The sequence below is a fragment of the Halichoeres trimaculatus genome, unplaced genomic scaffold, assembly GCF_033239565.1.
Source record: "Halichoeres trimaculatus isolate MK-OKI-2021-1 unplaced genomic scaffold, fHalTri1.1 fHalTri1_scaffold_20, whole genome shotgun sequence".
NCBI classification, from domain to species: domain Eukaryota; kingdom Metazoa; phylum Chordata; class Actinopteri; order Labriformes; family Labridae; genus Halichoeres; species Halichoeres trimaculatus.
The window spans coordinates 2,505,675-2,527,784 of record NW_027437198.1 but is presented as its reverse complement, the minus strand read 5'-3'; the positions used below and the strand labels follow the sequence as shown (position 1 = coordinate 2,527,784).

Here is a 22,110-nt window from a genome sequence, read left to right as displayed (position 1 = left end):
GCCAGGCTGGCCAGCTGGGTCTTGTGATGACGGTCTGGCCCCCTGTTGAGCTGGTGTAGACGCTGCTAGAACATCGAAAACCAAGCTCGGGTCTCTCTCCAGGCATCTCTCCAAGACCCCCTGCAGCTGCTCGAGCGATAGAGTCCTGATTCTGGCCTGGTAGAGCAGAAAAAAGGCTTATTAATTTTGGAGAAGTAATGATAATGAATAGCATGATAGTTTCTCGCTAAATACATACCTGATTTACTGCCAGTATCTGAGCCCGTAACTGCTCCATCCGTGCGACGTCCTCAGCCGTTAGGCTTTCGGATCCGACGGCGGTTCCTCGGCCTCGGCCACGGCCTCTTCCACGTCCGCGGCCACCTCTCCGACCAACCCCTCCGCCCCGCGGCCTTTGTTCCGGCTGACCGCCAGTACTCTGTCCCACTTTGCTTCGCCTCGCACTGCGACCAGTCGATGTCTGTCTGGCGCGTATTCATCACCAGAGCTTTCTTCTGGCACATACTACAAAAACATGAAATGAACTTAGTTTATTTATCGGTTGACTAGCAGGCTACACACGCTATACTATCAAGTATCTCACAAAACAGTGATAAGTAAAAGCTGGATAAACGCACAACTTGTGGTTAAGAAATTGCTTTAGAAACTTACCTCAGAATCAGACATCATTGCAGAAGTTGTGTCGCTTGTCGGGGTGAAGCCATTGAGTGCGGAGTGTTTAGATACCGGCACATATTGTGTCGCGTTCGCGACACAATATTTGCACAAGCAAATGTTACTTTGGAGTTAAAGAAAGTCCTGCACTACGTACACCACGTACCTTCGGCCACAGGTCGTTGTTGACGTTAAAACAGACAGCTAATATGAGGTTAGTTTAGCTATGACCTACTGAATCTTAAATAACACTGTTTCATCAACTGAGATAAACTAGGGTGACCAAGCGTCCTCTTTTGCCCGGACATGTCCACTTTTTACGTCCTGTCCGGGGTGTCCGGGCGGGTTTAATATATTCACGAAAATGTCCGGTGTTCACTGATTTTCATAAGACCATTACGCACATCCGTAAATTGACCGGCGCTCGCAAACAATACTATCATGCGCATCACTTACCGAGAGGCTGCCTTGTGGGCAGGTCTGCTCTGCGCGTGCACACACACGCATAGAGAGTGAGAAGATCAGAGAGAAGGAGAGAGAGAGACATAGACGGAGAGCGGAGAAGACGGGGCTGTTTAGACAGCGGAGCTGTATTGCACGGAAGATGCCTAAGTGTAAGTGCAGCTTCACAGATGAACTGCAAAAAAAAATTTCCGACATACCGTCTCGATCGGGACAAGTGGGAGGCGGAGTGAACCGTGTGCAAAGCTGGCACATATGTCTCAGTGTCCAATAAAGGTGCTGGAGATCTCAAAGCTCACATGGACACCGAAAAACATGACATGACAATGGCATTTCATACTGTAAAACACCACAACAGCTACAGGTCCATGGATTGCACCAGTGCCTTGCTAAAAAAAAGACATTTCCTGACTCTGACGTTGCTAAAAAGTTTAGGAGTGCTGGCACCAATGCCTGGTACCTGGCAATCGGTACCAGTGCTCAACGGTACAAATTTTCTGTACTTTTTTGTAGTTATGTGGTAAATAATATCAATTTCTTTAACAATGTTATATATATTTTTTTCAATTTAACATATATATCCTTCAGTATATACCCTTGCAATGCTGTGTTCATGTCCATCATGGAAAATCGACTATTCTTTCACTTCCTCACAGTCACAAGGATGTGTTCAGGTACCCAAACGTGGTACCTTTTGATTTTACATGAATCGGTACTCTGTACTTTTGACAGAATTCGGTCGGTACCTTTTGAAGTACCTGATTCGGTACCCATCTCTAGGTGTAATAGCCCCCCATTCTGTTGAAGTCACTCATGAAGCACTCAAAAAAAAAACAGTACTGTGGTGTTTCCACAGACGGGAGTAACCACGGGGCAGTGAAAATATTAAGAATATAAGAAGCCTGTCTGAATTTGTGCCTTGAGGCCAGTGCCGTTGTCCTCTTTTTTGGAAATCAAAATATGGTCACCCTAAGATAAACTCACACGTAGTCCTAGCTAACTCATACCCAACTCATATCGGCAAACAATAACATGGCGTTAACTTACCGGACACGAAGTGCGCGCTGCATATGCTCTCGTCGCCTTTTGGACCGCCGGGACCCCAATCTGCCCTTTTTATGGCCTGAAGCCACAATCTCCTCCGGTTCTACGCAAAAGGATGAGATCCTCTTGGAATATTAAACAACTTCCATCCATCCTTTTGCCGGTTGGTGCAGTTAACCGCGCAGCAACTCCTTGTCATTTTGCTCCTCTAATGCTACTGTCAACGAAGTGCCTCACTTTCTGCCCCCTAGCTGCGCGCGCACATCGGCGATGACGTTGCACAGAAACCCGTCTATGGCAGATGTTTTTTTTTTTGCTCCATCACTCAAGTAAGAAGACCTGAGTAGGACTTTTTTGATGCAAAAATGGTAAGTTAAGCTTGGTTCATGTTAGTCGGACAAGGTTAAAGATAGTAACTTACAGCTCACTAATGAAGAAAGCATGAGGACTCTTGAGTGCTCCTAACCGCCCAGTCCTTCTGGTTTACCTGCGCTTTGCTTCGGCTCTTCGTGGGCTGCATGGCTCCGGCAAAATAAGCTGCCTAAATCAGTAAACCTTACCTTTATCCGAAGCAATAACACAGTAGCGTTCAAGATAAATATGAGATTATGCAGGTCAAAAATGCTACACTAGAACAAAAACTATTTTTTTCAGAAAATTATGCACATCATTTGGTGAAAGTATTGTTTACCAAACAGATTTTAAATGGAAGCCCAAAAAGGGGTAGAAATTGTTAAGTGTTTAACTAAACGTTGTCAATGCCCAGAATATGTTGAGTAATATTTTGCATCATACAATAACTGGTTATGATTGAATTTGCAATATTTCTCTACCAGTTGTTGCAGTTTCCAAATATAGAGCTGATAGTAATAAACGTATATACTGCCATATTCTAATATTACCCTTAGAATATTTGATGGTTTGACTTTTTATGTTGAAATGCTGATTCAGCATTTCAACATATTGTTATCCTACTTCATTATTATGTTGAAATGCTGACTCAGCATTTCAACATATTGTTCTTCTACTTTATTATGTTGAAATGCTGACTCAGCATTTCAACATATTGTTATCCTGTGACTTTAATATGGTGAAATGCTGACTCAGCATTTCAACATATTGTTATCCTGTGACTTTATTATGTTGAAATGCTGACTCAGCATTTCAACATATTGTTCTTCCACTTTATTAATCTTCTTCCGATTCTTCTTCAATATTCTTCCGTACGTTTTTTGGCTCTTTTCACAGCCTTCAAATTTTGTCCGATTTTCACCGTTCAACTTTTAAACTATTCAGCTTGTTTAGGACATGTGTGCTATATATCTTCCCTTTTCTAACTATTAAACTTTTTGATTTATTCAGCTTTTTCAAAAAAAATTTCTCTATTTTAAACAGATGGAAAATTTCAGCTCTTTCCTTTAAATCTCGTTCTCTTCACAGCAGAAAAGTAAAAAGTACATTTAAACGTTCACTGAAGGCTCCTGCTTCTTACAAAGGGAGTATTTTACCAAAAAAATGTACAGTTTTGCCAAAAAACGCCTCAGTGTGAGAGTAACACTCATATCCCTCTAACCTGGAGTAATGTTAAAATCTGACCTATATTTCTCATCAACTTCATTCCTAACTACATTTATAAATCATCCTCCTGCGGTCAGTTTTTATCCCACAGTTCTGGGAAAACAGCATCTTGTTCATCAGAGTCTCCAGATTCTCACAATGTTTTTGTTTTTCTTCTAGCCCTTAGGGTTTCAGCATAAATGCAGTTTGTTCGGACCTATGTCTAGCCCAAAAATCCAGCTTAAGATCAGTGGATACAAAGGAGTTCCAAAGTTCAACTGCCATGTCACACTCATTATGACATCATGATCACCATGGTAACCACACAGCTGTGGATAATCACTGACTAGGTCTTTGAAGGACAGAGAAACACATATGTTTCTTTATTATGCCTAAACAGCCAACCCAAACTGTCTTACACGAACACATACAGCCAACCCAAACACACGCACACAAATACACAAATACACACATACTCACGTAAACACACACACACACACACACACACACACACACACACACACACACACACACACACACACACACACACACACAAACATTTTACCATCCAAAACAGTGACAAGACAACAGAAGATTCAAAGTCTTACTCTACCACAAATATCCCAAAGAGTAACACATTAGCAGGGCAAAGTGCTGCACCTTCAGCTGAAGGAGCATGTAACCATGACAATCTTTCATCTCACACAGCTGTTTATACTAGGTAATCAAAACATTCAGGAACAAAGACACATATGTACTTCAGTTATTTTTTATAATACCATACCTCCCCATTTGACTTAATCTACAAGCACACACACACAAATACACACAAACACACACACACACACACACACACACACACACACACACACACACACACACACGTACACACACACACACACACACACACACACACACACACACACACACACACACACACACACAAACATTTTACCATCAAAAACAGAGACAAGGCGACAGAGGATTCAAACATGACAACCTTTCATCACACACAGCTGTTTATACTAAGTAACCAAAACATCCAGGAACAAAGATACACGTGTTCTTCAGTAACTTATAATACCATACCTCCCCCTTTGTCTCAATCTACATGCTCCACTATTCACACAACTTTTTCCCACACCTTATAATTCTCAAACTGCTGCTCTCTGTACTGTTTTTTCCCCTATTTCTCCTACTTCTTCTCTCCATTCCACATTTTTAGCTCTGGTTTACATCTTTCCCCCTTTTTCTAACCTTTAAATGATTAAACTTTATTTAAAACATTTTACCATCAAAAACAGAGACTGAAATAATCTTCTGATCCACTGCAACTCCTTCAACTTCAACTGCTTCTACCTTTTGCAGACTTTGACTCGAGACTCTGTTCACACATTAAACTGGTCCTATTCTCTTCATCTCATTTACACATTAGTCATAGATTTCTGCTTTCTTCTACATTTTTTAAGATTTCACTGTTCGGTTTCTCTCTTTGTATTTATTTATCTTTTATAGGCTGATTTACATTTCCATTGTATCCACTTTCTTTATCCACTCATTGTCTTTACCTCATTTCCCTTTCATTTTTTCTTTCCTTTATTTTACATTTTCAGCTTTTTCCACTTTTATTTAAACTTTTCCAGCTTCAGCATTTCAACGCATTTGCTGCAAGGAAATGCAACTTCTCTAGTTTCTAATTGTTACTTTCATATGGGAAACTGTCATTTTGTGTATCATAGAGATCACAGTGAGCAATGTAGTTATATAACTTAAAACTCTCTTCCTTTTTTCAGCCTTTAGCATAATTGTCCAAAAAATTGATGTATTTATCTTTTTTAAGTTAGTTTAGGTTTACACTATGATTCTAGTTTGCTTTTAAGAAGAAACACATGTGGGGACATAAAGGATATGGTTAGTAATATTGTTTTCTTTGATCACAGATGTATATCAAGGAAAAATAGTGGTGGTGGGAAGCATGATATATTTTTGACTATCAATTCCCAATTATTTTGGCAGCTATATTAAAAAATGTAGATCAATAAAATAGGATATCTTTAAGCCCCACTTTGAAGTTTTCCATGTCTCTGGCTGTTTCATCGATGCATATTTAGAATTCAGATTCTTAACCTTAGCCCCAAACGTCATGTCCATGTATATGACAAAATGCTGTGTTCACTTTTGTTATACTTCTCTCACTTTTTTTTTATCAGCCCAAGGCAAAGAAGAAGACAGGGGGAGGAAAAGATCAGATGTTGGAACTGAGCAAAGAAAGTCAGGATGGTAAATCAGGTATAGGCTGACTTTGAGTACAATAGCAGTTGCTATGTCTTGTTTGATTGTGTATTTACAGCCCTTTATTCAATTGTGCCTTTGTTACAGGATTTGAAAGTGGTGGAACTTTTCCTCAGAGTGGCAGCAGTGTGAGCAGCTTTGAATCAGGTAATATCTAATTTTTAGATGTGACTTGGAATAGGTTGTGCAAAACAATCAAACAGGTTGTGTTTTAAATCTTTTTTTTAAAATTATTATTATTTCTGTCTCATCATGACCCTCTCTATTTCTTCAAGGATCAATCTCCAAAGTGGAGTTCTTGGAGGCTAAAGTCCAGTGGCAAGAAAAAGTCATCAAGGATCTGGAACAGGAACGCGATTTTTTGCGTAAACAAATCATAAGGCAACAACAAAAAGAAGGTGAGTATTTTCTAAGTTAATTGTAATGCTATTTTTAACTCATTACTGAAAATGTATAACTTACCTTTTCAACTTTTTTTTATGAAAGCTGAACACATGGTTTATGCCTCAAAAAGGTATAAAGGGGATAATGATGATACTGAGGAAGCAGACAGCCCTTTGTCAGTTATTAGCAAATCTTCAGATAGTGATGTCATGCCAAGACCGAAGCTGAAGCACTCGCAGTCATCTACATCTCCAAGTGAGCCTGGCCGGGGTCATGTCAGAGGTAAATACTTAGTTTTCTAAGGTTTTCCCTTCAGTTTTTAATAAATTTTACTCTGTTGTTTGCACCTGTGTTAACTTATATTCTGATAGTCAATTAAAAATAACATCTTAAGTAAAACTGACTGAACAGATGGACCTAATGGACAGCTCATGAACTTATATAGGGAGTGTTCTAAGTTTAAATAACATTTCCTTTTTTCAGATTATGTAGGGAGAAAACAGGATACAACATTCTAATGATATAGTTTTAGCATGTATGTCTTTAAGTCACCCTTTTATTTGATGAGGGTCCTAAATTTTAAATGGCACAATGAAGCAGACCCTTGGATCTGTTTTAAAGCAGCAGCATAGCAGTTTTTGTGTTAGACTATTTCATATCCCGAAGTGAATAAATTAGATAAAACTCTGTTGTTAGGTTATTACAAATTTCAAGTGCTTTATCTCTGAGCCTCTCAACTTGCAAAAAAGAATACTCCTTCTTTGGCAGCCCTTTGGGTATTTGAACCACGTTTTCTGTTTTGCTTTTTTAACATCTTGACATTTTTTAACAAATGCATTGTTGAGGAAATTCAGCCTTGTGCCTATGTTGTATGTAATTTAATTTGTCTTCAAATTTACCACACCTGTGTTATCCCTGATATCAGTTGGCCAACATTGGTTGTGTTTTGTATTCATAACTGTTTGACTATTTGCTCACCAGAGCTGCACAGAATGCTGTAAAAAATGCAGCACACATTGTGCAGTGAGTGACAAAATTTCACTTTCACTAGTTTATTAATTAAATAGGCATTTAAATATATGTAAGTATAATTAATGAAATCCCATCACAGTTTACTGGGCTTTGTGTCAGGCCAATCAAATAAACCTATTTCAATCCTTTCAATGATAATTAATATATATAATACAAATTAATTATAATGGTAAATCAGGGTACCTCTAGGGTTGATTTTTTTTTCTAATGTGTAAAAATCATAGTTTTACACAGGTTCCTCAAAATGCCTTTCAAGATCGTAGTAACCCTTATGAACACATGCCCGTGCATAGGTATATGATAGGTTTAATAATCATTCTGATTTACCTTTACAGTGAAGGGGCCAGCTGAGGCCATAAGCAGGTACCACAAAGTTCTGAAAAGCTTCAGACGTGTTCAAACGATGACAGAAGCCTTCAGAGTCAACTCAGTTGATCGAGTACCCATAAAGATGACAGCCCCAATTGCAGAGCTGCAGATGGTAGACCCAGAGACCTTTAACAGCCTGAAGTTTGATCCAGCAACAGAGAGCTTTTTGATATTCATGACGGAACTAGAAACTGAAGTTACATGCGTTTTTCTTAAGGGCCTGCTTGGTCGAACGACATCTCTACTTTGATAGCTGCTGAACTGCGTCAGGGCTAATTTCATTGAAAATGGATTAACTTCTGGCGGGCTTGCCACTTTTGCCTCTTTTGGTGTAAACGCACAGTCAGGTGTTCTTCTATAGACAACCCATTATTAAATAGCCCAGCATGTTTTTTTTAGTGATTTGCAAATTTAGAAAAAAAAAAAAACTAAGGCTACCCCTCTAGGGTTTTTCTAGAATTCTCACCCAAATTAAAAATTGTAAAGAACAACTAGAAAAGCAATTTCTGAAGAAATTGCGCTGTGAATGCAGAATGCTGAAGCAGCTTGCACTGAACTGCTAATGCAGAATGCTGAACATGATTGACTGAAGATATGTCTGAAAATGGCTGAATGAAGTCTTAAATAACTCGCGCTGAAATGCTAAAGCAGAAGCTGAACATGAATGACTGAAGATGTGTCTGAAAATGGTTGAATGAAGTCATGCAAGGCTTGCACTGAAATGCTAATGCAGAACGCTGAACATGAATGACTGAAGATTTGTCTTAAAATGGTTGAATGAAGTCTTTAAAAGCTTGTGCTCAACTGCTAATGTAGAATGCTGAACATGAATGACTGAGGATATGTCTGAAAATTATTAAAAGAACTCCTGAAAAGCTTGCGCTCAACTGCTAATGCAGAATGCTGAATTAGCCTGCCATGAACTCCTGGATGAAAGGAAATGAATGGACGAATAAATGGAATGGATGAATGAATTGGAAGGTGAAATGGTTGCGTTTATTCAAAAATTAAAGGAATGAATTAAATTTTAAAGAACATTTATGGAAATAATGACCTGACTGAGGGAAAATGCAAGTAGGCTATCTTAAACCCTGTTAAAATGTAATCCTGTGTGTCCTGTGTGTGAGTTTTTTAACCATGTAAGCCTGTAGGCTGAGGCCCATCTGAAGCCAGATGTTGCCATGGTGATCATTATTTACCAACTGCCATCAGAGAGCTGGTGGAGTCTGTTGATTCCCAACACCCCTTTTGAAATCAGGGTGTAAAGGTGCTCGCAATTCTGACAAAAAGAATGATCATGAAGCATGAATCAGTGTAATCTAAAATTGGATTTAAAAGTTTGAATGGCTGAACCAATTCAGGAATTAAAGGAAGGGATTTAAATTTAAAGGAAAAAATCTAGGAAAATAAGGAGCTGACTCAGGGAAATGGAAGTCAAATGCTGTTAAAGTGTGATACTTTCTGCCCTGTGTGTGTGTGTGTGTGTGTGTGTGTGTGTGTGTGTGTGTGTGTGTGTGTGTGTGTGTGTGTGTGTGTGTGTTCAAGCATGTAAACCTGTCTGCTGAGGCTTTTCTGAAGCCAGATTTTGCATTGGTGATGACTGATAAATTAACACACATGCTTGTCATTGTTCCTGAATGTTTTGATGAGTTACTATAAACAGCTGCATGAGATCAAAGGTTTCCACGGTGACCAGCTCGTTAAGGGCAGCAGGTGTAGGTGCACAACTTTGCCCTTGTTACTGTAATCTTCTGAAGATTTTGTGGCAAAGCAAGAGTCGAATCTCCTGTCACCTTGCCAAAACCATGAGGGCTAGAATAAAAATGAACACACCGTAGGAATCCTGAGACCCAGAGGAAGCTGTCGATCTAAATTTCATGCATGAAGGTCAAGAAATGAACCCACGAGACCGATAGATAGATGAGGGAAATTTTACTGATCTCTGAGAAAACCCCTCAGGAATTAACATGGAGGTATATGGGTTTTTTTTTTAACTTCTCATGACAGTTGGCCATTTTCTGAAAAAGTGCTCCATCCTTTTGCTTTAAAAACCACTTTGTCAGAAGCAGGACAAGCCCTCCTCCATTTTGACATATAATATGCCTATGTGGAGCAAAAATTGTGACCAAAAGAGCAGTTTACCCGGAATTTTTCCAGGTTTCGTTTCCCCCTCTCCCTGCTCTGTCGTTTCAATCTCCTACTCTAAGCCGAAACATTCCGTTCAATACACACCAATGTTAAACGGCTCGAAGAGCTGAAATGCATCATGACCTTTGAAGGGTCATTGTGAAGAACCTATGAATGCTAGGAAACATTTGAAACCCACTGAATGAAGCCAAAAGATAGCTGAATATTTTGAAGTTTGAATGGAGTTTGTAGCTGAATGTATGACTGAATGAGGAGGGTTTGAAGCAGGCTGAAAAAATGTCCTGAAGAGAGGAAATTTTGAAAATTTCGCATTCATCTCTATGGGACTGAAATTTCGTAAATCGTTGAATATCTCGAAAAGTATTTGTGAAAAGTTTCTGAAGAGTCATAGCCCCCTTGTCCCCACTGAAACACACGTTTTGAAGTTTGAACGGTGAAAATCGGTTGCAGTTTGCTGGAGTTTTAGCGGTCCAAAAAAGCAGGCGGAAGAATGAAGAAGAAGAAGAAGAAGAAGAAGAAGAAGAAGAAGAATTTTTTTTGTCACAGAAGAACATATGCTGTGAATGCATTGCTGCATTCACAGCAACTACAGAGGCACTCCTAGAAGTTCTCACAAAGACACTTTGAACCGCTCATGGTTTGTTACGTTTTTCTGACATTTTGAATTTTTTTTGGGAATAAACAACCAAACTAAACAAAGGCTACATAGCACATTGAGGGTTTTTTTTTGGATTGGACCCAGGATACAATTATGAAAAAACACCAAATGCTTTAGGATTGTGCCTTAGGGTATTAAGGGGGTAAATACCCTCTCAGGGTATACCTTTTGATTGTTTTCCAACATAGGTCAAAATTTTGGAAAAAAAAAAAAAAACAGGGCTAACTCCCAAGGTTTCTTCAGGATGTTAACCCAAAACTAGAGAAATTGCATTTCCTTGCAGGAAATGCGTTGAAATGCTGAAGCTGAAGAAATGAAAAATCCTAGTGGAAACAGCTGAAAATGTGAAAGAAAACAGCTAAATAGTTGAACAAAGTATGAACTGAAAATGTGTAGTGTAGAAGGAGGGAAGAGGAAGGGAACAAATTGTGAAGACAGAGTAAAGAAGGAGTAAAGAAAAAGATGAGGTAAAAGTGATGTAGAAGTGAAGAAGAAAGGCAGAGGAGAAAAAGTGAGAAAGAAAGTAAAAGAAAAGTTGAGAGAAAGTGAAGAAAAAATAGGTAAGGAAAATGAATTGAAGACAAAGTGGATAAAGACAGTGGATACAGTGGAAAATATAAATAAGCCTATAAAAGTTAAAATATATAAATGATCAAAAAAAGAGAGAAAGATAAAACAGTGAAATCTCCAATAATGTAGAGGAAAGCAGAAATCCATGACTAATGTGTTAATAGCATAAAGGATAATAGGGCCAGTTTAATGTGTGAACAGAGTCTTAAGTCAAAGTCTGCAGAAGGTAGAAGCAGTTGAAGTTGAAGCAGTTGCAGTGGATCAGCAGATTATTTTAGTCTCTGTCTTTGTTGGTAAAATTGTTTAAATAAAGTTTAACAAGGCTATAGATGTGAAGCAGAGCTGAAAATGTGGAATGGACAGGATAACAATTAGCAGAAATAGGAAAAAATACAGAGGTTTATGTAGCACTAATATAAGGAGAAGTAGCAGTAGTTTGACAAGTAAAAGCTGTGGAATAAATTGTATGAATAGTGGAGCATGAGGATTAAGTCAAAGGGAGAGGTATGGTTTTTGAAGTAACTGAAGTAGTGATGGAAATATCACTGCATGTAAAGGTCTGGGATGTGTGAGGGACAGAAAGAGCACACACACATGTGTGTCTTTGTTCCTGAATGTTTTGATGAGTTAGTATAAACAGCTGCATGAGATGAGAGGTTTAATAGATATAGTGGAAATGTAAATCATCCTAACAAAGTTAAAATAAAAGAATGAAAATAAGAGAAAGATCAAACAGTGAAATCTTCAAAAATGTAGAAGAAAGCAGAAGTCTATGACTAATGTGTAAATAGGATTAAGGGTAATAGGGCCAGTTTAATGTGTTAATGAGGTCTTTAAGTCAAAGTCTGCAGAAGGTAGAAGCAGTTGAAGCTGAATGACTTGCAGTGGATCAGGAGATTATTTGAGTCTCTGTTTGTGTCAATAAAATGTTTTAAATGAAGTTTAATCATTTGAAATGTTTTAAAAAAAAAAGGGGGTTAAGATGTGAACCAGAGCTGAAAATGTGGAATGGAGAGAAGAAGAAGGAGAAATAGGGGAAAAAACAAGTCAGAGATTAATGTAGCACTAGTAATAGAAGAAAAACTAGCAGTTTGAGAATCATAAGGTGTGGGAAAAAGTGGTATGAATAGTGGAGCATGTAGATTAAGTCAAAGGGGGAGGTATGGTATTATAAGTAACTGAAGTACATGTGTGTCTTTGTTACTGGATGTTTTGATGAGCTAGTATAAACAGCTGTGTGAGCTGAAAGACTGTCAAGGAGACAAATGCTCGTTAAGGTGCAGCTGCAGAACTTTGCCCTGCTCATGTGTTTCTCTGGGCATTTTGTGTTGAAGCAAGAGTCTGAATGTTCTGTCATCTTGCCAAAACCGTGAGGTCTACAATAAAAATAAACACACCATAAGAACCACAAGATCCTGGGGAAGCTGAAGGTGCAACTTTCATGTATGCAGATGCAGAACTGTGTCATTGAGAGCAGTTTGCAAATGAGGGAAATTCCACTGATCTTTGAGAAAACTCTTCAGGAATTAACATTGGAGCAGATGGCTTTAGGGTATAGACACTTCATGACAGCTGGTCATTTTGTGAGCAAGTGTTTATTTTTTTGCTTTAAAAGCCACTTTGTCAGAAGCAGCACAAGATTAGCAACTGTTAGATGTATTTTTTAAGTTTGTACTGTAAATATTTCAGAATTTATGACTATTCTTTCAGAGACAGCAGCAACCTTTCTGCAAGAGTGTGTCGAACTCTAGCTAACGATGATTGCACTCTAGGAGGCTGAGATTTTAGGGCAAAGTGGGAAAAGTTTATGTTGCTTGAACAGTGAAATCTCAAAAACAGTAAAAGATATTAAAGAGCAGACAAAAACCTGAAGAGTGGAAAGATAGCTGAATATTTTAAAGTTTAAATGAAGTCTGTAAGTGGAAGTATGAGGAGGCTAGTAGTTCTGAAAGTTGAAGGAGATTTTTCAAGAGAAGCTGAAGTTTCCAATGCATTTCAGATGGAGTATAATTTTCATAAAAAGCTGAATAATTCAAAAAGTTTAAGGGTTAGATACCACAAGAGTCATAGCACACATCTCCAGAAGAAGCTGAATAGTTTAAAATTTGAATGGTGAAAATCGGACTAAATTTGAAGGAGTTTTAGCGAACCAAAAAACGTACGGAAGAATAAGAAGAAAAAAAAGAAGAAGAAGAAATTCACAGGAGAACAATATGTTGAAATGCTGAGTCAGCATTTCAACATAATAATATGCTAAAAAACACAATGGGCACAACTCTGACCTCTTCTAGGCCACCACTAGTGGTCCATAACCTCTCATAGTTTTATTTAATGTTTCAACATTCCACTATTTGAAATTTTTGGAAAAACAAATGCTTACCCTGAAGTTGTTGTTTTCTTCCCTCCAGAATTTGGACCAAAATTTAACTGGTGAAATACCACTGAGGGGACACTCCTAGGGCTTCTCATAAAGACACCTTTGTGGCTTATAATCTAAAAGGATACATTCTACTTTTTAGAACAGTGGTAAAAGATTGAAGAAAAAACAGGGCTCTCATGTTACTTTTTTTCAGAATTTTGACTCAGTTTGTTTTGGGGGTTTTTTTCTTCACAATTAAAAAAATATATATATGTAATTCTTAATTATTCAAAAGGTATGAAAGACAGAGGCTTTTTTGTTTAAAAAAAAAGATACTGAAAAACGCAATGTTACTTTGTTTCTGTTTCTGTTTTTTGTTGTTGTTGTTGTTGTTTGTTAGGGTTTTTTTCTATTTTTTTGTTTGTTTTGTTTTGTTTTGTTCTGTTTTTCAAATAAAAAGATATATCCTCCTTTGTGGCTGCCACCTTATCATGGTGGAGGGGTTTGAGTGCCTCGATGATCCTGGGAGTGTCAGGGGCAATCGCCCATGGTAGGGTCTCCCAAGGAAAACTGGTCCTGGGTGAAAGAACAGAAGAAGTGCAACCAAGACCCAATCTAAGTATAAAAAAGAATATGTTCACATTGGCCGGAGGAGCTCTGGAGCCTCGCCCTGGAGCCAGGCCTGGGGTTGGGGCCCACAGGCGAACGCCTGGTCGGGCCGAGCCTGAATGGGTGACATGTAGGGCTGAACGATTTTAGGAAAAGATTGAAAAATTAATTATTAAATTATTAATTAAAAAAGTTAAATAAAATAAATAAAAATTAAACAATAAAAACAACTATTTTAAATAAGTAATAATAAGAAAAACAAAATTAAAAAATTCCAATACAGGAAAAAAGGATCTTGCCCAACAGTCTTATGGCTCAAGAGAGCTAGCTTTTGAACATCTATAGCTGCAGTTAAACAACCTTGTTTTTTCCTGAAAAATAGCAAATATCTTTCTTAAACAGAAAACGCAGAACAAATAAACTCTCAGATGTACTTAAACAATTCTTCACTCTGACATCTCATCAACATCTTTCACAGATTTTTTGTCAAAAAAAACAGCACGTCAACTTTTGATGGTTTTAGACATGAGCGCTGACATGTGACAACATTGCCACTAGTACTAAACAACCTTTCTGATGGTGAACTGGTGGCTGGTATGCACAGGAATTTCCGAGCCAGTTTGCTCAGATTTGGAAAGTTAACATTGTGCATTCTCCACCAGGCCAGTGGCTCTTCCTTTCCGTCGATAGTAGGAGTTATCAGGTAGTTGTCCGATTCAGCTTTAACGGCACCTTCAAACTGCTTACTGGAGGAAGGATGAGGGGCGGTCTTGCTCTTGAAGAGGCTGCCCAAAGACCGTTTTCCCTTCCCTGAGGTGGATGGCTCTGCCTCTGCTGCACCCTGGGGCATGGCATCTGGGGTGCTGACACGGGCCCTCTTTTCCTGCAAAACACAGAGATAAGAGCTGTTTTGCAGTCCGGTGTGATTTTGAGCAATTAGGCATTCTATGTAAACAAAAAATCAGTGTAATACAAATATCACTTTTATTGATGTGGCATTTTGTATTGCTAAAGTACACAAAGTAAAAGGACAAGTTACCTTTCGTGCCACCTGTTCCATTTCAGTCTTCACTCTTTCTTTGATGTCAGGGACACTCTCTTCACTTATGTAGTCAGTCTTGAATCTAGGATCAAGGAATGAAGCAATGTCCAACAGCTCCTGTGTGGCTGGGTCACTGTATTTATCTTCGATGTAGCCAAGAGCTCTTGACTTTATTTCCTTGGTAAGATCTGTGTCCTCATCACTTTCATTCAGGGTTGATGTTCTCATGAGATGGAGAGCTGGCTTCAGGTAGGACACACTTCCATAGGCTTCACTGGACAGGGCATCTGTAAACTCCTGGAGAGGACCAAGGGCGCTGTTTACTGATTCAAGGACGTCTGTGTCCTGCCAAGCTGGGACAAGGTGACGTGTTTTCTTGTCTTCAGTCAGAACCTGAGTCAACGCTTTGCACTGCTCCAACACCCTCCCAATCGTTTTTTTGCCTTGAGCCCCATCTTGTCGGACACTCTGTAATAACTCACTTATTACAGAGTAAATAACTCACTTATTACAGGTAAATTTTATTCTTTCTGTGCCTTGTTCAGTGCTGTCTTCTTTTTCCAGCTATGAGAGAAGACTCCAACAATCTGTTTGCAAAGTCCTGTTGCCCTTTTAACTCTTGCATCATCTTTGACAGCATTTTCTGGACAAAAAAAAGGGAAAGAAGATAATAAATGAGCATTACAGGCTGAAAACTTAATGATAATAATAATCATTGCAAGGCAGATTTTCTAGCAAGAGAACAAAGTACAGCCAGGAAAACCATATTACAGACAATGGTAAGGAAATCAATGATCAAATTCAAATCACACATTTTCATAATCTAATATTAGTGATAAATAATCCGTTCTTATTGATTATCCAAACTAGATATTTGTAAGGACTTCAAAGAAAAAAAAATCAAGAGAAACGCCACTGACTATACCATACCTGTCATGTTTTGGATTTGAAAATAAGGGAAATTTTACAGCGCTTACTGTGAGCTGTCACACCACCCAAACCAAGCTCCAGTATCCCTTACATTTTAAGACAAAAGTACAAGGTATCTAAAAATAACTTGTCAACAGCGTGCTAATTAGTTAGATGATCAGAATCTGATAGGCCTACCCAGGTCAGCTGACAGTCTTGGCTGGGCCCAGGACAAGATCATCTCAGAGGGCCCACCCCCAGCCCCCTCCCAAAGCATAATTTCATTTTAAGCCCCCCCCCCATCAAGTCAATGGAAACCCTGCTATAAACCTGACCCTACATACTATCACTAACTGCCAATTATTAACCGTTCGTTTTTCAACAGAGATAAATGTATTATATATTTAATCTACAGTCCATATCCAGACAGAATTATTCTCTCTTCTGTCCCATGATTGCAGGCTAGCAGATGGGATGTTTATGCCACAAAGTTTTTCTTTTTAGTTCAACAACATACATGCCCACTTTCAGTGTAGTCTGGTTATTCTACTGGGTAAACTTTGATACACTCTTAGGGATGTTTGTCCTCTTAGGGCCTCCATACACTGAGACACATTTTCTACATTTGTACCTGATCTATAGACCATCCACTGAAAACAGCTCTGAGACCACTTATGGGCCTCCACCCACAGATTTAAAACCGCTGCACTAGTAGATTATATTTGGGGCTTTTTCCTTCAAAGATTGATTTATATAATAATAATTAATAATAATAATTTTATTATTTGTATAAAATATATATATATACACATATACATACATATACATACATACATACACACATATACATACACATACACACACATACATACACATACATATAGAACATATATACATACATATATATATATATATATATATATATATATATATATATATATATATATATATATATATATATATATATATATATATATATATACACATACATACATACATACACATACATACATATATCACTGATTCTTGAGAGTTGGGACAAAACATGTCCTACAGTGGAAAGTCTGATTAACATAAAAAATCAAGACTTTCACCATGATTGACACACTTTAAAGAGTGAATCCAAATGACCTGTGTATACCCATAAATTTTTTTTTGCAAAAATGTGTATTTTTGGGGGGAATCTTAGATAAACCTTTGATCTTAGGTTAAAAGGTCCATGTTACTGATCTTGTCCTTAGCACTTAGTCATAGTAATGACTAGCCCAAAAAGCCTTTGAAAATATCAACAATTGTAAATTAATATAAATCAATTATAAAAGAATGTTTTTAAATATATAAAACAATGTATTACGTGACCGTCAAATAATATTTTCGGTAAAAATCTGCCTATTAAAGTTTGGTCCTTAGTTTCTGTCAACTCCGTCAGATTTTTTTATAAAACCTAATTAAATCAGGGAATAGCATGGTCAGCTATGCCCCTGAGGACCACTTGTCATCTTCTTGTCTGTGCTGAATTTAACACTACCACACATGTTCTGATAAGTTTTACATTTTTAGATCTTTTAGACCAACAATGTCAATATTCCTATGGTCACAGCTGGATCATGTCAACTCCGTCTCTCCATTATGGTGCATTTTCTTAAACAATTGTGGATTGAATTTAAGTATTTTAGTGAGGTTACTGAGACAGCTAACAGCTGGGGAAAAATTAGCTATCTGCAGTGTACAGTACATGTTTTGGAGGGAAAATGCATGCCCCTTTGTCAACCCCGTCAGACGTCAACTCCGTCAGTTTCTACATCTGACGGAGTTGACATGTAAGCTGATGGAGTTGACAAATCCACCTATTACCTCTTAATGTCCTAAATATTGTTATTTGTGAACATAGAAGAGGATTTAAATGTTTTTTCAGAGATTTATTTACACATGAATGTACATATATAGCATGCAATACATTATTTAATCATAGTGTATAACCTTCACTTCTGACTTGTAGGGAAAGGGCAGGCAGTGGTCTGGTTATTGTTTTGTAACTCTTGCTGCATTTATATGTAAAACAAGAATAATTTTTCATTATTTCTATTTTTTTAGAGAAGTATGGCTAAACAGAAATTGTCAGTTTAGGAGCAAAGAAGAAGAAATAGAGAGTACCAGTGAAAGAGAAGAGAAAAAATAAACAGTGACCAAGAGAGCAAACAAGACATGCAAGAGAAGGAAAGACAAAGGTGGAAGAAAAGAGTTCAAGACAAAAAAAGTAGAGACAGACCAATATGGATTTTTTGGGGCCAATGCCAATACTGATTATTAGTGGGCAAGGAGGCGGATAACTGATATTTGAAGCCGATATTAATCTGCTGTTGAAGCAAAAATATTGGCATAAAAAATTTGAGCAATACAAACTCCAACATTTCTGCATTCAAATGCCTTCAAGCATGTTTATTAAACAGCTCCCAGGCTCAGCAGCATGTTTTATAAAGTTAAATGGAAACTTAAAAAAAAATAAACCGCTAAAGTTTTCTACAGTAAACAAAGTTGTCAAAATTTCAATGTAACTGCAATAAAACTTGAAAGAATTGAGTTTGTGCTGCCTTTTACAGGCATGTTATGCAGTTGAATTAATTTTCTGTTTAGTTTTCACATGACTGATTTTTAAGGTTTTGACCATCTAGGGCTTCCATAGCGTAGACGGAGAAATTCTGTGCAGAGAAGCATCAACAAGCAGCTCCTGAATGTCTGCAGTTGAAAACATTTCTTATCATTTTTAAGAGGCAGAAAAACTTTTTTCCTGTGGGTATTGATAAGAGGAGTGATTGATTGAGTTGTGTCACTGCCATTGACGTCTATAGACGTCATTTTGACATTGAACGTCGAACGCCATTGACGTCTTTAGACGTCAATTATGTTTGACGGCTGGCAGTATGAAGCTCTCTGCTCTGAAAACGGCTGGCAGTGAATGAGTTAAAATAGGCTCATAGACAGTAAGATAGTCACAATGCTAAGTGCGGTTGCATTAGAGCTGCAACAACAGTTTTGAATGGGTTTCATATCGGCCGTCGGATTACAAAAAGGCCAAAGCCGATATGCCCCAAAATGCCATATATCGGCCCCGATAATCGGCCAGGCCAATAATCAGTCTATCCCATGGCCCAACAGCAAGGGTTCAACCTAAGCTTAACAGCAAGGATGTCTGTTTCTGCCCAGTTGAAGACATCACAGTGAAAATAACGAGAAATGCAATACCAGTCAGATCGAGAACACGTGAGATCTACAGCATAGCCCCTGATGTGGTAGACTTCATAGAGCATGAGCATGTCCAATGTCTGATACTGTGTATGTAGTGTTTAGTTAAAATTAAGTGCAGTATGTACAATTAAAGGTCAGTGGTTAGTTCTAAATCTGTTGTGCACACAAAAGATATTTGTTCATCAATCTCCAATCTCCTGCACACATTTTTTCAACACTGTCAGTTTTTTGTCAACTCCGTCAGACCTTGGTCAACACCGTCAGATGTATGTTTTTGTGAATTTTGATAAAATAAAATGAAATATTTCTTCAGTATATGTTGTTAATGTATTACAGAACCCACAGAGCTACATCATCTAATCCCTTACTTATTTAAGAAAATTGCCTTTATGATCATAAAATTAAAAACAAAGTTTGAAAATCCCAATATTTGGAAAACTGGGTTTTCAAAATGATCTGAAATCACAACGTAATGTTACATACTAAATATTTTTGCATACCAGAGTATCTAAGCACAATTACCACATAATTTGGTCCTTTAGATTCTTGTTGATCTGATAGAATTAAAATTGCATACTTTTAAGTATGTCTGACGGAGTTGATAAAAATTGGGTTCTAAAGGGAAACATGTTTATTTGTTAAAAATCAATTTTTATTTAGAACCTGTTCCTTTACATGGCTATTTAGATAAGCCCCTTCTCTTCAAAAATATGTAACTTTAACAAATGTAGGATGCATTTTGTAAAACAGCATTTTTAAAAGTGTTTTGTCCCGACTCTCAAGAATCAGGGATATACATAATAATAATAATAACAATAAATAAATAAATAAATAGGTAAATGAATAAAATAAAATAAATAAATAAATAAGATAGAGATAAAAGACATTAAAAGATGGTAAAATGGCAATGTGTGATGCAGGAGACCTCAGGAGATGAATTTATCATTCAGAACACAGTGAGTGAGTTAAACAGGGAGACCCAGAGCTGGACAGCATCTGTCTGCATCCTTATGGTCACCGGCGCACGGAAGTGCGCGCGCCCAAAGACACCGAGCGATTCGGGAGGCATTTAGATCAAGTGTTTAAATTAAAATTATCGGGCCTGTAGTCCACAGAGCGGATCGTTGCTGCTTCAAACAAAGAGAGTCTCCTGATGAATCATGGAGCCCTACGCACATCGCGTGTGAAATGCAGGAGCGCTAATATTAGGGCCCCTTGCGCTTCACCGTGACGCTCTCTCTCTCTTTTTAATACGGGAAATTAAAGGAAACAGTAATACGGGAGGACGGCGGGAAAGAGGGGTAAAATACGATAGTTTCCAGGCCAAAACAGGAGACTTGACAGCTATGGACTATACTGAAGACAACACCGGCACATCATCACATTAAATCTGTATGAATTAATTCACAGAGAGAGAAAGAGAGAGAGAGACACACACACACAAACACACAAAGTTTCACTTACCAATTGCTAGATGCAGCCTGTGTCCAAAACACTGAAGCCGGGTCCATCCATTACGTTCCATAGCTTTGACCATGTTTGCTGCATTGTCGGTTGTGATGCATATTTATTGCTCCTGACCGCGTAGATCTCTGTCATAAGGTTCAGTGAAAGCTGTTAAACCCCTCAGTCACATCCACGCTCTGATGGCTGTGAGAGGCTCCTTCAGGCAAACATGAATGAAACTTACGGAAGAGCTGTGACCCTTGATGACATTCAGATATCACACCACACCACAGCAGAATCCTGCAGGCCTCAGTTTACTGGACTGCAGCCCTCTCTGCTGGACAGAAGCAGCTAATACAGGCAGTATTTGATCCCAAACTGCACACAAAGGCTGAGAGGCGAGCTCAGAGAAACTTGAGTGGCGACACATGATAGTTTTAAAAACCATGGGAGTCAGAGAAACCACAGGTCTTTCTGCAGAGGACAGTCTTTGTCTCCTTACAGGAAGGACTGAACACCAGGACACCAAGTCTGCTTCCATTCAGGACAAAACTGCTCACCCTTACCACAGGATGGATGTAAATACAAATCTATGAACTTTTAAAGACAGTAAGTCTGTGTAGACACAAAATGAAATTGGGTTGAAGCCCTACCAATTATATATATAATTTATATTTCCTACACATATTATTTATATTTCTATTTATTCTGAGATCAACACCAAAGCAACACTGAATGTCAGTCCTCCTGAGATCCTGACAGAAAGAAAAATGCCCTGTACAGTGCCTACTGGTACACCTTTGGTGCTGTAACAACATCAAAACGTGAAAGTATGTAAAACAGTTGAATACTGACATCAGATGGAGACCCTGAAACGGCACAAATCTAAGTCAGGATGGGGTCCAGAGAAAGGTTAACAAGTTCCAGTGGTCCAGCCTTATAAAGTGGCTGAAGTCACCTCTGACTGTGTGAAGGTGTGGTTAACAGCTGACAACTTGAGGTATTGGATCCACAAGACTCAGTGTGCACCTGCATTTGACACAACTGAACAAACTCTGACTGAGGTTCGGACTGACCTAAGAACCCCCTCTGACAAAGACCACACTTAGACTCTAGATGTGATGCTAGACTAAGGGGCCATTTACATGACAACAGTTTTAGGGTGAAATGCAAAAGTTTTGTTGCGTTTCAGCCTCGCGTTGACACCGAAACGGCGTTTCAGCCGACCTAAAACGCAAACTTTTGAAAACGGCCTCCAGAGGGGGATTTTTCTGAAACACTCCCGAAACTGTTGCTGTGTAAACAGTGAGCCGGCGTTTTCAGTGGAAA

The 22,110-nt window shown here is 38.3% G+C and overlaps 1 long non-coding RNA gene across 1 annotated transcript; it reads right to left on the bottom strand.

Moving 5' to 3' along the window:
• Positions 1–14,573: 14,573 nt before the first annotated feature.
• On the bottom strand, positions 14,574–21,051 carry LOC141810090 (uncharacterized). The gene is made up of 3 exons (XR_012600047.1): positions 20,800–21,051; positions 15,178–15,823; positions 14,574–15,021 (listed from the first exon to the last, which is right to left on the bottom strand). It is a non-coding gene; the product is annotated as an uncharacterized LOC141810090 (long non-coding RNA).
• Between the last annotated feature and the right edge of the window lie 1,059 nt (positions 21,052–22,110).